This window comes from Canis aureus, chromosome 12 (assembly GCF_053574225.1).
Source record: "Canis aureus isolate CA01 chromosome 12, VMU_Caureus_v.1.0, whole genome shotgun sequence".
In the NCBI taxonomy this organism is placed as follows: Eukaryota; Metazoa; Chordata; class Mammalia; order Carnivora; family Canidae; genus Canis; species Canis aureus.
In genome coordinates this window covers 1,347,126-1,361,740 of record NC_135622.1, presented here as the reverse complement: position 1 = coordinate 1,361,740, position 14,615 = coordinate 1,347,126, and the positions used below count along the sequence as shown (strand labels likewise).

General features: G+C 40.3%; 1 long non-coding RNA gene and 1 pseudogene across 1 annotated transcript; one reads left to right on the top strand and one right to left on the bottom strand.

Moving 5' to 3' along the window:
- Window positions 1–34: 34 nt before the first annotated feature.
- Window positions 35–3,891, top strand: LOC144324773 (uncharacterized). Its single transcript, XR_013390202.1, has 2 exons — window positions 35–2,859; window positions 3,636–3,891. It is a non-coding gene; the product is annotated as an uncharacterized LOC144324773 (long non-coding RNA).
- A 5,045-nt stretch (window positions 3,892–8,936) lies between these two features.
- Window positions 8,937–9,198, bottom strand: LOC144281396 (bolA-like protein 2 pseudogene; annotated as a pseudogene).
- Between the last annotated feature and the right edge of the window lie 5,417 nt (window positions 9,199–14,615).

Genomic DNA, 14,615 nt, shown 5'->3' with positions numbered 1-14,615 from the left:
TTTTTTTAATTTTTATTTATTTATGATAGTCACACAGAGAGAGGCAGAGACACAGGCAGAGGGAGAAGCAGGCTCCATGCACCGGGAGCCTGACGTGGGATTCGATCCCGGGTCTCCAGGATCGCGCCCTGGGCCAAAGGCAGGCGCTAAACCGCTGTGCCACCCAGGGATCCCTGGTTTAACTTTTCAAGAAGGGGATCAGTTTGTCAGGGGCTCCAATTAATCCAAGGGTCTCAGATTTACCCTCACGCTTTATGCAGGCCGAGGTCTTTCTCCAGGGAAGCTTCATTATAAAGGAAGCTCCAGGTAGCTGGGATAACCAGCCGTCCTCAGGGCAGGTGGCTTCTTAACACTCACCTCTCTGAGTTGGTGTTTTTGTCTCCTTTGTGGCTTATGAGGATTTTTTTTTTTTTTTTGTATTGTCATGTCACTTCTGCTATGCATTATACATTTAAAAAGATATTTAGAAATATTTCATACAGTCTTCTTGGTTTCTTTGTAGCTGATGGTTCCTTAAGATATCTCATCTGAAATATTGCCATAAATAGAAAACAGAGTCTTCATTTTATTTCCTACTCAACTTCTAATATCCCCCAGAATACTTTCCTGTTGACAGATGCTGTGCTCTGGCAAGCTAGATTTTAGTTCAGTTTAAGGAGGAACTTTTTGAATGTCAAGAAGATGAAGTATGCCAAGGAGGTGATAAGTTCCCTGGAGGTTTTAAAGTACAGACATGATCCTTTAATTGGTCATTTTGGAGAGCAATTTATGTACCATGGACAGAAGAATGGAGAGATAAAAATTGTTAAAACTCACAATTCTTTCATACTGGTAGTAGTCCTGACGGTGGTAGGTAACAGATAATGGTGGTGGTAATAGTGGTAGAAACTACTAACTAATGAGTATCTATTGGATATGTGGCATACATTATGCTGGAAACTTATATGAATTGTTGTCTCCTTTTTACCTTATAACAATCTTATTGTGGTAGGTATTATTATCCCTAATGTACAGAAGGGGAAAGTGAGGTCGTAAAAAAATTAATTTCCTAAGGTCACATGTTAAATGATTCAGCCAGGGATAAATTTTGAGTCAGTTGGCTTCAAAGCCAAGGTGTTTTCCTCAATATCATGCTGTGGATGGTCCCTGCAATAGGACAGTAGAGAGGGATAAGGCTGTCATAACCACCTCCCAGGGGTAGTTGTGCAAATTCTTTCCTGCTCTAGCTTTAAGCTTGTCCATATTTTTCGGCTTAATTCCCCACCATTCAGATTTTCAATTGCTGTTTGAAAGGGAGAATTATATACAACCCCCAAATCAATTTTGGCTAAAAAAGAAGAGCTTCCAAGTACATGCCACTAGGGGATCACATAATGGCATCACTTTGATTTTTACTGCAAATGCTTAGGGATAAACACGGTAGTAAATATGCTATCCTGTTTAGCAATTTAAATATTCTCAGCAAGCTCATTAGGTCCTGTCACATCCACACATACGGCTGCTCCTTGTGTGGGAGTGATACTCCCAACCCGACAACCTGTTCTTCCCAAAGACAGATGTTACTGGATAAGGGCTTGGTGGATGCTCCTCACCCTGGAGAAGAATGTTGAGAGGCAACCCTTTGAAGAGTTATGGATAGTGCCATCGCAGTAAAGAGCCTGACTTTATTTCTGATACTTGACTGCTGACAACTTCTTAAAGCCTGCTTGCCTTTCTCTTTCTGTCCCATATCTGGACAAGCTTATGAGAAAACCCCTCAAGCCTGGGCCCTCACCCCAGTCCCATCTCATAATCACCATAAAACCCCAACCCGCTTGTCCTTGTCCTTCATTTTTCTCTTTCAATCATTTTGGCCTTTTAGAAGGCTATCTTGGTCTTCCCAGAGAGTCTCACTATGTAAGCAATGAAACTTTTTATATTCTTTTTGCCTGTGTGTATATAGCGTCATCGATCTTGACACCTAGAACTGAATTTTGTGTAAGGATATTTATTCTCTGTGGGGTGATCACAGTACTTGGGAAGGGGAATATTGAACAAAAAATGACAAGGACCTGGGTCTTGGATGCTTGACTGTCTGTGCCAGCCACTGATAACTCTGCAGTGTTCCTGAAAGCAAGATATAGAGAGGGCAAAATTAAGCAAATGCCCCAGTTTTATCACTACAAGGCTTTGGTACCAAACCCCTGTATGGTCCTCTAGTCACATGTACAACTCCTTTTGCCTAGATTGGAGGTAGCTTAGTACCAAGAATAAAGACAGATTGATTTTCTGAGACTCTTCCTCCAGAAATCATACTCAAATATCCCCATCAATTTATTGAGAGGATATTGGCCAGCAAAAAGTAGCTTGATATGATATTCATCTCATGCCTACAACTTTTCTTCTCCTCTGCCCTTTCAGGATGTGGGAACTCTTAGGCCCAAGTATATTCTGAGACCATGTATTAATCTGGGATTATTGGAAATGAGAGAGGGTGTGGAAAAAGGGGAGAAATGGATGAGCATTTTCAAGCAAGAGCTTGGCACTGACCTCCTTAACTATCTGGTCTCCTGGGAAGAGAGAGTGGTGGTGATGGAGGAAGGGTTGGAGGGGGTGGAGAGAGAGAAAAGGAGCAGGAGGAAGAGGAGGAAAAGAGAACAGAAGAGAGAAGAGAGGAGAGAGAAGGTTGAACAGAACCCTAGACTATGACATCAGAATGAAAGTCCTTGACTGTGTACAGTCCCAAGCAGTCCTCCTTCTGGTGTTAAAAAGATGGATGGTAGACATAGGGACAGGATGCATTACCTAGTACACAGTAAATGAGTGGGACTTTTCTAAATTCCATCATGCCAGAATGATAAGCTTATGAAATTAGAGAAAGTAAATTTTAGGATAGTTTTATTTATTCCTTTCTAGTCTGGATGCCTTTTTGTTTATTTTTCCTTTTTAAAAAAATGATTTTAGGGATCCCTGGGTGGCGCAGCGGTTTAGCGCCTGCCTTTGGCCCAGGGCGTGATCCTGGTAGACCCAGGATCGAATCCCACGTCGGGCTTCCGGTGCTTGGAGCCTGCTTCTCCCTCTGCCTATGTCTCTGCCTCTCTCTCTCTCTCTCTCTGTGACTATCATAAAAAAATAAAAAAAAAAAAATTAAAAAAAAAATGATTTTATTTATTCATGAGAGACACACACAGAGAGGCAGAGACACAGGCAGAGGGAGAAGCAGGCTCCTGGAGGGGAGCCCGATGTGGAACTCGATCCTGGGACTCTGGGGCTATGCCTTGGGCCAAAGGCAGATGCTCAACCACTGAGCCACTCAGGCGTCCCTTATTTATTTTTCCTAATTGCACCTTGATACTAGCTTCAGTACAATGTTGAATAGGAGTAAGGAGAGCAGACATTCTAGCCTTGTTCCTGATCTTAGGAGAAAAGCATTCAGTTTTTCAATGTTTAATATTATGTTAGCTCTTGGCTTCCCATATATTCCCATCCTTTACGAGGCTGAGAAAGTTCCCTTCTATTCTAATTTTACATAAATTTTGTATCCTGAAGGAGTATTTTAAATTTTGGCAAATGATGTTTCTATAACTTTTGAGATAATTCTATGATTTTTTAATAGACTGTTGGTGTGATTATACTGATTTTTTAATTTCTTTTAGTTTTTCAAGATTTTGTTTATTTATTCATGAGAGAGACACACAGAGAGAAGCAGAGACGTAGACAGAGGGAGAAACAGACTCCATGCAGGGAGCCCGACGTGGGACTCAATCCCGGGACTCCAGGATCACACGCTAAACTGCTGAGCCAACCAGGGATCCCCTACTGATTGATTGTTGTTGTTTTTTTTTTTAACTGATTGATTTTTAATGTTAAACTGATTTTACAATTCTGGGGATAAACTCCACTTGGTTATGATGTGTTGGTCTTTTTATATATTGCTGGATTCAATTTGCTTAAATTTTGTTAAGGATTTTTGCATTTATATTCATGTTGGAAAGTAGTTTGTACTTAGTTTTCTTTGAATAACCAATTGGTTTTGGGATGAGGGTAATGCTGGAGTCAGAATGAGTTGAGAGTGTCCCCTCAATTTTTATTTTGTGCAAGAGTTTATGCAAAATAGGTATTATAAGTTTTAAAAAAATTTTTTGGGAGATTTCACCAGTAAAATTATTCATGCCCAGAGTTTTCTTTATGGAGAGGGTTTTACAAACAAATTTCTTTCATATAGGCAGAACTATTCAAGCTATTTATTCCTGAACAAGTTTTGATAACCTGTATCTTTAAAGGAATTTACCCATTTTATCTAAGTTGTAGTTATTGGCATAATTTTTCATAATATTTTCTTTTTAATGTCTGTAAGATCTGTAGTTATGTCCCTTCTCTCATTCCTGATATGGGCAATTTGTTCTCTCTTTCCCTTCCCCCCATCAGTCTGCCTGGGTTATCATTTTTATTGATATTTTTAAAAATGTTTATCCTTAAAAAATATTTTATTTATTTATTTGAGAGAGAGGAAGAGTATGAGCAGAGGGAGGGGCAGAGGGAGAGGGAGAAGCAGACTCCTTGCTGAGCAGAGAGCATGATACGGGGCTGAATTCCAGGATCCTGGGATCATGACCTGAACCGAAGGCAGATGCTTAGCTGACTGAGTCACCCAGGCACCCACTTTTATTAATATTTTAAAATAAACCTTTAGTTTTGTTGTTTTTCTCCATTTTTTTTGAAGATTTATTTATTTGAGGCAGGGAGGGGCAGAGGGAGAGGGAGAGAGAGTCTTAAGCAGACTCCGTGCTGACTGCAGAGTCCATCATAGGGCTCAATCTTATGACCCCAAGATCATGACCTGAGGCAGAACCAAGAGTTGGACACTTAACTAACTGCACCAACCCAAGTGCCCCTTTCTCTCATATTTTTCTGTTTTGCATTTCATTGATTTCTGTTATCTTTATTATTTATTTCTTAATGCTTACTTTAGATTTTATTTTTCTAGTTTCTTAAAGTGGAAGCTTAGGTCATTGATTTTAAACCATCCTATTCTTTAATACAAGGTTTTCTATGCTAAGAATTACCCTTCATGCCCTGCTTTAGTTTCAAAAAAAGAAATTTTGATATATTGTGTTTTCATTTTTCTCAGGGAAAATATTTTCTGATTTCCCTTGTGATTTATTCTTTGGCTTATAGGTTGTTTAGAAGTGAGTTGTTTAGTTTCCAAATATTTGGTTATTTTCCATATATCTTTCTGTTGTTGATATCTACTTTAATTCTCATTGTGGTCAGAGAACGTTCTTCACCCTGCCCAAGAAGTGAACTAGCCAACAGTCTCTGTGCGTGGGCAGGAGGCACTAAGGAACTCATCATTGTGTTCAGAGAAGCAAAGCCCCACAGGGAAAAGTTGTTGGCCCTAGCCTGTCTTTAGGTGAAGGCATGAAGCAATAGGGAGATGCTATAATCTATAGGCAAATCTCTAACATTTTCCTCCCCTTGCTTCCAATGAAACAAAAAGTTTTCCTTAAAGGTAAGAGACTAAGTCAACTTTTCCCACAGCACCTGGCAAATTGTGTTTAGCTGAGAGTGTGGCATTCAGCCAGAACTTCTGAATATAAATATGCCAGTCATTTTCTCCCCATGCCATCTTATTGTCAGAAAACCTGCCCATCCACAGCCTGGAAGGGGTGGCTCTAATTATCATGTATCTCTCTATATATAATAATCTGGTTGTGCTAATGTAGTCACCTGGCCCTAGCTGAGCTAATAAATAGCTCTTTGCAGGGAATATGGAATGGACTACATAGATGGAACCATTAATATAAGGGAGCCGAGCTGCAAGATTTCTCTTAGTGGTGGTGGTGGGACAAGGCCACCATTTCAGGGCATTCAGGACAGACCATGCAAAAGGGGTGAAGGAGTACAGAAACTGGTCTGGATAGAGAGAAAGATGGGGAAAATAACATGGAAGATTTGGGAGACATGAGGTTTGGGGTGGAGAAAGGATGGAGAATGAGAACACATCAACTCCCCATTTCCTATAAGGCCCATTGTCATTTTTTAAAAACAATTCTATTGTGTGATATTCCCCTGGGTCCTTAAAATAAATTCCAATATATTCAAGTTAGCTAAAATGAACGTCTCTTCCTTGCAACCAAAATGCCCCTAAAACATCTGGTTTACTTAGCTTCTTTAACTCCAGTATGATGGCTGGAATAATTAGCCTGAACTACCGGCCCCTTCTTCAGAAACTGGCTGGGAAGAGTCCCCTGTGAGACAAAGACCAGCTTCTACTGGAACTCGTGTTTGGTTGATAATGATTCATGGTGTCAATTAGGAAATGTGACTGTGGCTGTTGCTGCTTACGTTCTGGTCTCCTCATGTTTGTCTGGTCTCACAAGGCAGCTGGCATCAGGAATTGCCAATGGCTTTGAGGACTGCAGCAATGTCTCCCTGCTCCCTGGTTATAGTTCTGGAAGGGCCATTAATTTCCTCTAGGGTAATGCCTGAATCTCACACTGCAGTGCTTAAGGAGCCAGAGAGTAGTCACCTAACATGAGGATAAAAATGTAGAAAATATGCTCAGCATCCCTTGAGTCAGATTTAACTTTAATGCTCTTTATCCCAGGTGGTTCCCATTAATTTGCATGTATTTATTGAGCATCTACTGTGCATCAATTATCTCATCTCTCTGTTCCCTATTTGCTCCTCTTCTGACTGTTATTTCTTAATTTACGTTCCAAGAACCTTTTCTTCTCCAATACTCCCTTGGGTTACTGACTCATTTCTCTGTTTTATTGCTGAACTTTCTCAAAGAGCCATCCAGTTGCTATCTCTACTTCCTTAACCTTTTCACTAACTCCATATCTCTGTGCCATCTATCTTCTCCTTTCCCCAAGATACAATTTGGTTCTCTGAATTTCCCTGTATCATCACAACAAATGCTTTTCTTAAGTTAGCTGAAGTGATTTTCAGTTCCTTATATATAAACAGTTTCTAAAACATTCTCATTTCCTCAGTTTAACTCTCTGACCTCTATATGACAGCTGGTGTAATCTGATTCAGGGTATCTTCTCTTCAAGCATCCAAAGGACTGGAGATATCTCTGGCAAAGACCCAGGAGACCTAGGAAAATCCAAATCTTCCTAGCCTTAGCCACATCTCTGTTGATGTTCATGAAGTGGCTGTGCACACACAGCAAATGGAAAACCATGAGCCCCTGTGTTATTGGTTGGGCTAAGGCTTAATACCTTACCATAGGAATTTTTGGTAAAATCAGTTGGAACTTGAAGCTTAAGCTCCAGCTCAAGGAGAATCTATCTGCAACCTGTCTTCAAGCTTGAGTAGGCAGTGGTTCAGTTACTGATCCTGAAACTGGAAGCAGAAGAGAGGATCAGCCAGAGGCTTGAAATCTGACAGTGAGATCAGCATTTAATTGATTTTCTGCTGGCAGACCTTACTTCCCATAGAATGATTAGAGTGAATTACTTATAAAAATTATTTTTCTTTAGGATGTGGAGACTTACTGGTAGGTAATGTGGAGGAACATAATTAATCCCTTAACAAAATTTGATGTTCACTACCTATTAACCTTAGCCCATTTGTAGTATGCACACAGCTGTATCAAACCCTTTATTTGCATTTCACTTACTGTTGCCCCAATCAAATAATTTTTCTCAAAGTAATTTGGTATATAATTGTTATGCTATTAATTCACAAAACTGTTATATTGTTCATTCATTCAGCAAATATTTATTAAGCCAGGCAGTAGAGATGAAAAGTGAATCCTTAAGGCAACATCCCTAGTCTAAGGAGCTCACAGTTTATGAGTTAGAGGAGAAGGTGGGAAACAACAGATTTAGAAGCAGGTAAGCACCATGAGGTGTTTGTGAAAGAAGTCTCAATAAGTAGACAAGGAGAGAACAAAGGAGAGAGGCTCAGAGAGGCTGGGTCCACTTCCTGGTTCCCCCTTTCTTGTTCATCTGCAGCCCAGTAAAGTCTCTTTTGACTTTGTCAGTCAAAATCAGGGCCGTTTTGGCTGAGCTCCCCAGCCTTTTATGTTTGTTTGTTTATGTTTAACAAACAGCCCCTGATAACAGTGCTGGAAAGGTCCAAGAAGACATTTGGTTAATCTCCCAATTTTAGGAGTTGGAGGCCCAGAGGGAGAAAGGCATTTGTTCAGTGTGACCAGCTAGCCAGTATCACAGCAGGCCTAGAACAGAGCATTGACCAAATCCTGCACTGTCTGTATTGAAGTACTGCGCTGTCTGTATTGATCTTAAAGATCTCCTAGTTCAACCCCCTCAGCTATAGGATAGGGAAACAGTACCACCCAAGGAACAACTAGATCAAAGTCACAGAGTTGGTCAAAGACAGGACCTAGATCCCTGGCCTCCCAGCCCAGTCACCCTCTCACTGATGCACCTGCCCCAGGCATCCTCACATCCAGCTTGAGAATCTCCAGTTGCTTTCTGGAAGACATGTCCCATAGTCTCCAGCTAAAGATAGGCTCTTCACTGGCCATAGTAGTATTTCCTGGCATTTTATTTCCAGACTTCTCTCTCTACTCTCCTTTGGGTGTCAAGTCCCCTGGTCAAATCCTGGAGCTCTTGTCCTTCTCTGCTCTCCAACTAGTAAGCTTTCTATAGCTTCCCGCTTCTCTTGATCTTGACCATGTCCTCCTTAGTTTGATCTAGTTAGATTCTCTAGTCAGCTTCCCTCACCCCTTGGCTGCTTCCCCTCCAACCCCCATTTCTCAGACAGTCAGTCCCTGCCTTTCCAGTAGCAACTTCTTCCCTAGACATGGTCATTAGCCCCTTCCAGGTCCTCTGAACTTGTTCTGTGATACAGAGCCTCTGGTGGGCTGGTCAAGCCTATGTATCCTTTCTCACAGTAATGCTACTTTATTTTATTTTATTCACTTTTTAAATTTTTGCCATGATTCATAATTTAATGGCCATGCTTGTCTTGGTCTCTTATTTCTGCTGCTTATGAGATCACTGCTCTGGGGTCAGGGTTTTCTGCTCAAAGGCATGGATATGCAGGAGCCTTTCTGCTGAGCACATGTTCACCAGCCCATGGTTCTGAAGCAGTGTCTTCACCTTGAACTTGGCTGAACCATCAGAACTTGGAGTGGGGCATGCAACAGTTGAGAGTAGTGTCCTCTGCTTCCATGGATACTGCCTCCAGGTCCCACTGAAGTTTCTCCTGAAGGTACTTGATTCTGTTCCATTCCATCAGCCCAGCTAGATGGAACCCCAGCTCTAGCCCCAGTGATTTTAAATGTATTAACCAAAATACATAGAACAAGAAAGGAAATCCATTATTTTGAAAAACATGTAAACATTTATCAAAACATAAAAAACCCAAATTTGTGATGTAGGAATATATGTACTTTTTTGGCCAATGTGTTAAATGATAAGATCTGATGGTGAGTCCAATGACTTTCATAACGTTGAAGTAGTGTTAAGCACAAATGATATAGCAAGATGTCTCTAACAGTTGTAATGTGGTATGAAATCATCTGTACTCTTCATTATGGACAAATTCACAGGTATATACTGCTGTAATTTGTTGCCTACATTCATAATTGAATGCTAAATTTGTTAGAATTTAGTAAAAAATGAAGACATAATATTTTTCTCATACAAGTTCATGGATCCCCTGAGTATTTATGCACAAACCCATTGGCCATTGTGGACTTTAGGTCAAGAAATCCTGTCCTAGATGATCCCATGGCTTCAAATGCTGTGTAGATATTGCCTAAATTTCTATCCCCAGACCGCAATATCACTTTGGATGTCTCATAGAAACCCATAAAACTTCACATGTCAAAAAATAAATTTTTGATCTTATCCCCCCCCAAACAGCTTCTCATTTTTTTTCTCCTTTCAATAAATATCATCTCTGTCCTCCTGGAATTCATTCTCTACACTTTATTTTTCACTTTACTTCTATTTATAAATCATTCCATTATACGTTTACTCACCAAATATTTAGTCAGCACTTACTATATGTCAACCAGTGTTATGGGCATTGGGATTCAGCAATGTTTAAGGTGACTTGTTGCTCTCATGGACTTATAAGACATTGTTGCGAGGCATGGTCAATAAATAAGAGAATATAGTGGGTATGGTATATGACATATTAGGTATCAATAAGTGACTTAAGATATTATACTTCCAAAATGTTTCTTTGGTTCTGCTGCTTCTTTCCATATCCACTACCATCCCTTCAGTCTCAGCCACTTTAGATTCTTGCTTGCAATAGTTTCCTAACTATAGTCTGTTAGGACTATAGTCTGCCAGGCCTGTTCTGGTCCATTCTTTTTCACTGTATAGCAGCCAAAGTGAGGAAGGGCCATGTCCTTCCATTGCTGAAACCCTTCAGTGACTTTCTACCACACTTAGAATAAATCAGACTCCTCACCTGGAGGGTCCTGTGTGATCAGGCCCTCAGCTACCCATTTTCTTCCTCTCTTACCAATTCCCCACCAGTTCTGTTTGACCCTCCTCACCTTGCAGTTCATTACAGGCATCAGTTTCCTGCCTCAGGACCTTTGTCTGGCTTTAAGCCCGGCTGGCTCCAAATCACCTTTCAGATCTTAAACTAGTTCATCTTTATCCAAGATGCCACCTCCTTAGAGAGCCCGTTCCTAGCCCCTCAATCTCAATTAGGTTTCTCTCTCATTCTTTCTTAGAGCAACTTTTTTTCCTTTATATACCAAGCCACTAGTTATATTATTTCATATATATTCAAGTGTTTCTTTGATATCTCTTTCTTCCACTACATCAGAAGTTTCAAGAAAGCAAGAATCTTGTCTATTTTGCTCACCAGCTGCATAATAGTTCCTGGCATATCGTTAGTGCTTAACAAATGTGTAGCTGTTGAATGAGTTATGAATTACTATACATTCATCTCTGACATCTGCCCCTAAACTCATCACATATTCCAGGTTCATGCTTCCTCTTTTATCCATGGGCATATTAAAAGCTCTATCTATACTTAAATAATCCCCAACCTAATCAGATACAGTTATTCTCAAATTCATATATCCATCCATCCATTCAACCACTTAACCATTATTTATTGAGCACCTTCTAATTGCAAGGCATCATGCCAGGCAGTATATAAGATTGAAAGATGAATAAGACATGGTCCTTATCCTTAAGATATTTGCCACCTAGAAGAGGATTTAAGAAGTTGCCCAATAGTCATAGTGGAAATATAGATGCTTTGTCACATGGTCAGCATAGTCAGTCACCACTGACAAAGGTGTAAAAAAGGTAGATAATTCTTCCAACTAAAGATTTCCGGAAATCTCTCATGGAGAAAGTGGCATATGAGCTGGATCTTGAAAGATGGGCAGGATTAGATAACAAAAGGTGATAAAGGAGGCATCCCAGATGAAGTAAACTTACTGTACATATAGTAAATAACATGCAGAAGTAGAAAAACACAAGTGCGTCATGGGATCTATGAGTGGTCTATAGCCTACCTTACCTGCAGGGAAGCTATGGAAGGCAAGGATGGGGTGTGTGACTTTTTTTTTTTTCATTTTGTTCTTTATTTGATACCTAATGGGGAGTCAGCAAAGATTATTGGACAGAATAATAAAATATGCATTAGGAGGGAGCACTGGAAAGACCTAATTGCCTGTGTGATTTTAAGTTAGGTTGATTTTCCTTATTCAACTAAAAGATAAACAAAACACGGGGGCAGGAAGAGTGCAGGGAAGAAAGATACCTGTGTGGTTAGAGTGGATGGGGAAATCCTTGTGGAGCAAGTAGGACATCCCTTTGCCTTCCACCTGGGACAGTAATTCATTGACATTAAAGGAACCAAACTCAAAGTTCAATAGCCACACTTGTCCTTAGACTGAGGGGCATGGACTCCACAGCTGTATTAGTCTGCTTAGGCTGCCATAACAAAATACCACCAACTGGGTGGCTTAAACAACAGAAACTTACTTTCTCCTAATTCTGGAGGCTGGGAAGTTCAAGATCAAGGTGCTGAGTGATTGCTTCCTGGTGATCATCCTGGCTTGCAGACAGCAACTTCATACTGTCTTTCCTTGGTGCATGTACATGGAGGGAGAAAGACCTGTCTCTCTTATAAGAGAGTCTGCCAATCCTAAGACCCTAAGTTTATAACCTAATCTAAGTTTAAGTACTTTCTAAAAGTTCAAATTCCAAGTACAGTCATACTGGGAATTTAGGGCTTCAAAATATGAATTTTAGGGGTACATAATTCAGTCCATAGTATGGAGCAAATCAGCCCTCACATCCTTTAGAATCAAAGACCATGCAGTCTTCTAATTCAGTGATTTTCAAGTTATATTTCAAGGAGAACTAGACATTTCAAATAGCACCTTCTGGGGACCCCTCTAAAGGGACAAAAGATAAGTAGATTCTACCCATTTTATATATTGGGCCTCCACATAGGATTTCCTCTAAAGGAAGGGTTATTCTGCTAAAAGAATATTAAAAACATTTGGTCTAGTTTGATGACTTCATTTTACCAGAGGAAGAGAGGATCTTCTGATTATTCAGAAAAATAAAGAGACTTGCTCACAGTCACGTGACAAGGTAGAGACAAATTCTAGTAGCCAATAAGCACAACTAGAACTCTGAACATGGACTCCTTGTCCAGTGTTTTGTCCATGTCCCTTATAGATTCCTCCAGGTTCAAGAGGAGAAGCCATGGATGTCCTCATTGTAGGCATGACTAATAGTATAGAATGGTTGCTTACTGAAGATCCTGTCCAGAAAACTACAGAGGTCACTGATCTTTTATCTCTTCTTCCCTCCCTACTTGGTCTGCATGCCCAGGTTTGTATAATGACAGGAATTATAGACTATTAAATAATTTAGATGTTTTTCCTAAACAAGTGTGCCCAGAAAATTTTTGCCATAGATGTCTAAGTGTTGCTCTAATTTGAATCAGTCAGCCACACACAGAAGAATCAGAAGAGGTAAATGGTTTCCTCTCTGGAGATGGGAGAGACAAATCCTTGCCATATAGGGAGAGATTGATGTACTGAAGTTTGTCAGATCAGCTCTAATCCTTCAAGGAGCCAAAGACCCATAATGAAGACAAAGATCAAAGCTTTTGAGGCAAAGGAAGAACCTATCCAGGCTCCTTCTGAGCTCAGAATGCCCAGACTTGGGATGCAAAAGTCATTTTTGTAGAAAAAAGAATTGATTTTAAAAAATCTATTTCTCTTGTGGCTAAAGAAGAGCGTGAGAGGGTGGCAGAGAGCTCCATGCATGACTCCTCTTGGTCCCTGGAGTAAAGGCCCCTCACTTTGCCTTATCCACAAAGATGTATTAACCAAAGCTGCTTGCTGCCACTTTAAGATACAGGCCATCCAGATAGCCAAATGCTTTCCCTTGGACCATATCCCTTTTATTATTCACACATCATCCTTCAGGTTATAGCTTAAATGTTTCTATCTTCTCAGAAAGACATTTCCTGACCACTCTGCCTCCCCCATTATTATTCTCAACATGAAGCTTTTCCTCTCCTTCAGAGCACTTAACCCAAGGTATAATTATATATTTATATGTTTGGCATTTGCCTTTCCCAGACTCTAAGCTCCACTTGGGCTGTGATAAACATCAGTGTATTATGGGTGCTTGATCAGTGTCTGGCACATCATAAGCACTCAGTGAATATTTATTGAATGAACAAGTGGTTTATTTCTACTAATGTGGAAGTTTTGTTGTTTTGTTTTGTTGAGGACCAACTGCCTGTATCTTTATGTTACATTCAATAATCTTGGTAACTGTGGATTTTCAGCCTAGAGCCAAGAAAATGAAGGAGTGTGAGAAATGATTTTAGTCTGTCATTGTTCAATGAAAGATCAGATCTTGAATGGAACTTTCTGTGACAATTTCATTCATTTAGTCTTTCAGCAAATGTTTATTGATCAAGTACTATATGATTTGCACTGTAAAAGTGCAAGCATATAGCATGAATGAGATAGAAACAGTCTCTGACCTAATGCAGCAGATAGAAAAAAAGTCAACAAAAATGAGCAAGATTGTTGAGAGCATAAGCAGGATGGTGAGCTGAGGAATGATGAGGGAAACTACATTGAGAAGTGGCTGAAAAAGTCTGCTCTATACCAAAGCCTGGGTGTTGAGAATGCACTAGCCATGCAAAACAGACAGAGGGAACAGCAAATTCAAGAGTCTGAAGGTGGGGATTGGCCTAGCATGTTGAAGGGACAGAAAGGGAGACAAGGATGGCCAGAGTACAGTAAGCAAGGAGGAGCATGGACTGAAATAAGATTGGCCACGAAGAGCTCCAAAAACCATAATTGGTTTAGATTTTATAATAAGAGCAACAGGAAGCCTTTGGAAGTTTTTAAACAGAGGAGTGGCATGCTTCGGTTTACATTTTAGAAAGAGTGTAGATTGGACTAGAGAAGGGCAAGATAGATCCAAAGAGACAAGTGAGTCTATTGCAGTAGTTAAAGCAGAGATGGGTGCTTGACCTTGGGTGATGGCAGTAGGAATGAAGAGAAGTGGGCGCGAGATTTATTTGGAGGTAGAAGTGACAGGTCTCAGTGATGAACTGCGGATGGGAGAGAGGGAGAAATTGAGGATGATTCTACTATGACAAATAGCCTTTTCCTTGAAATCATGCAT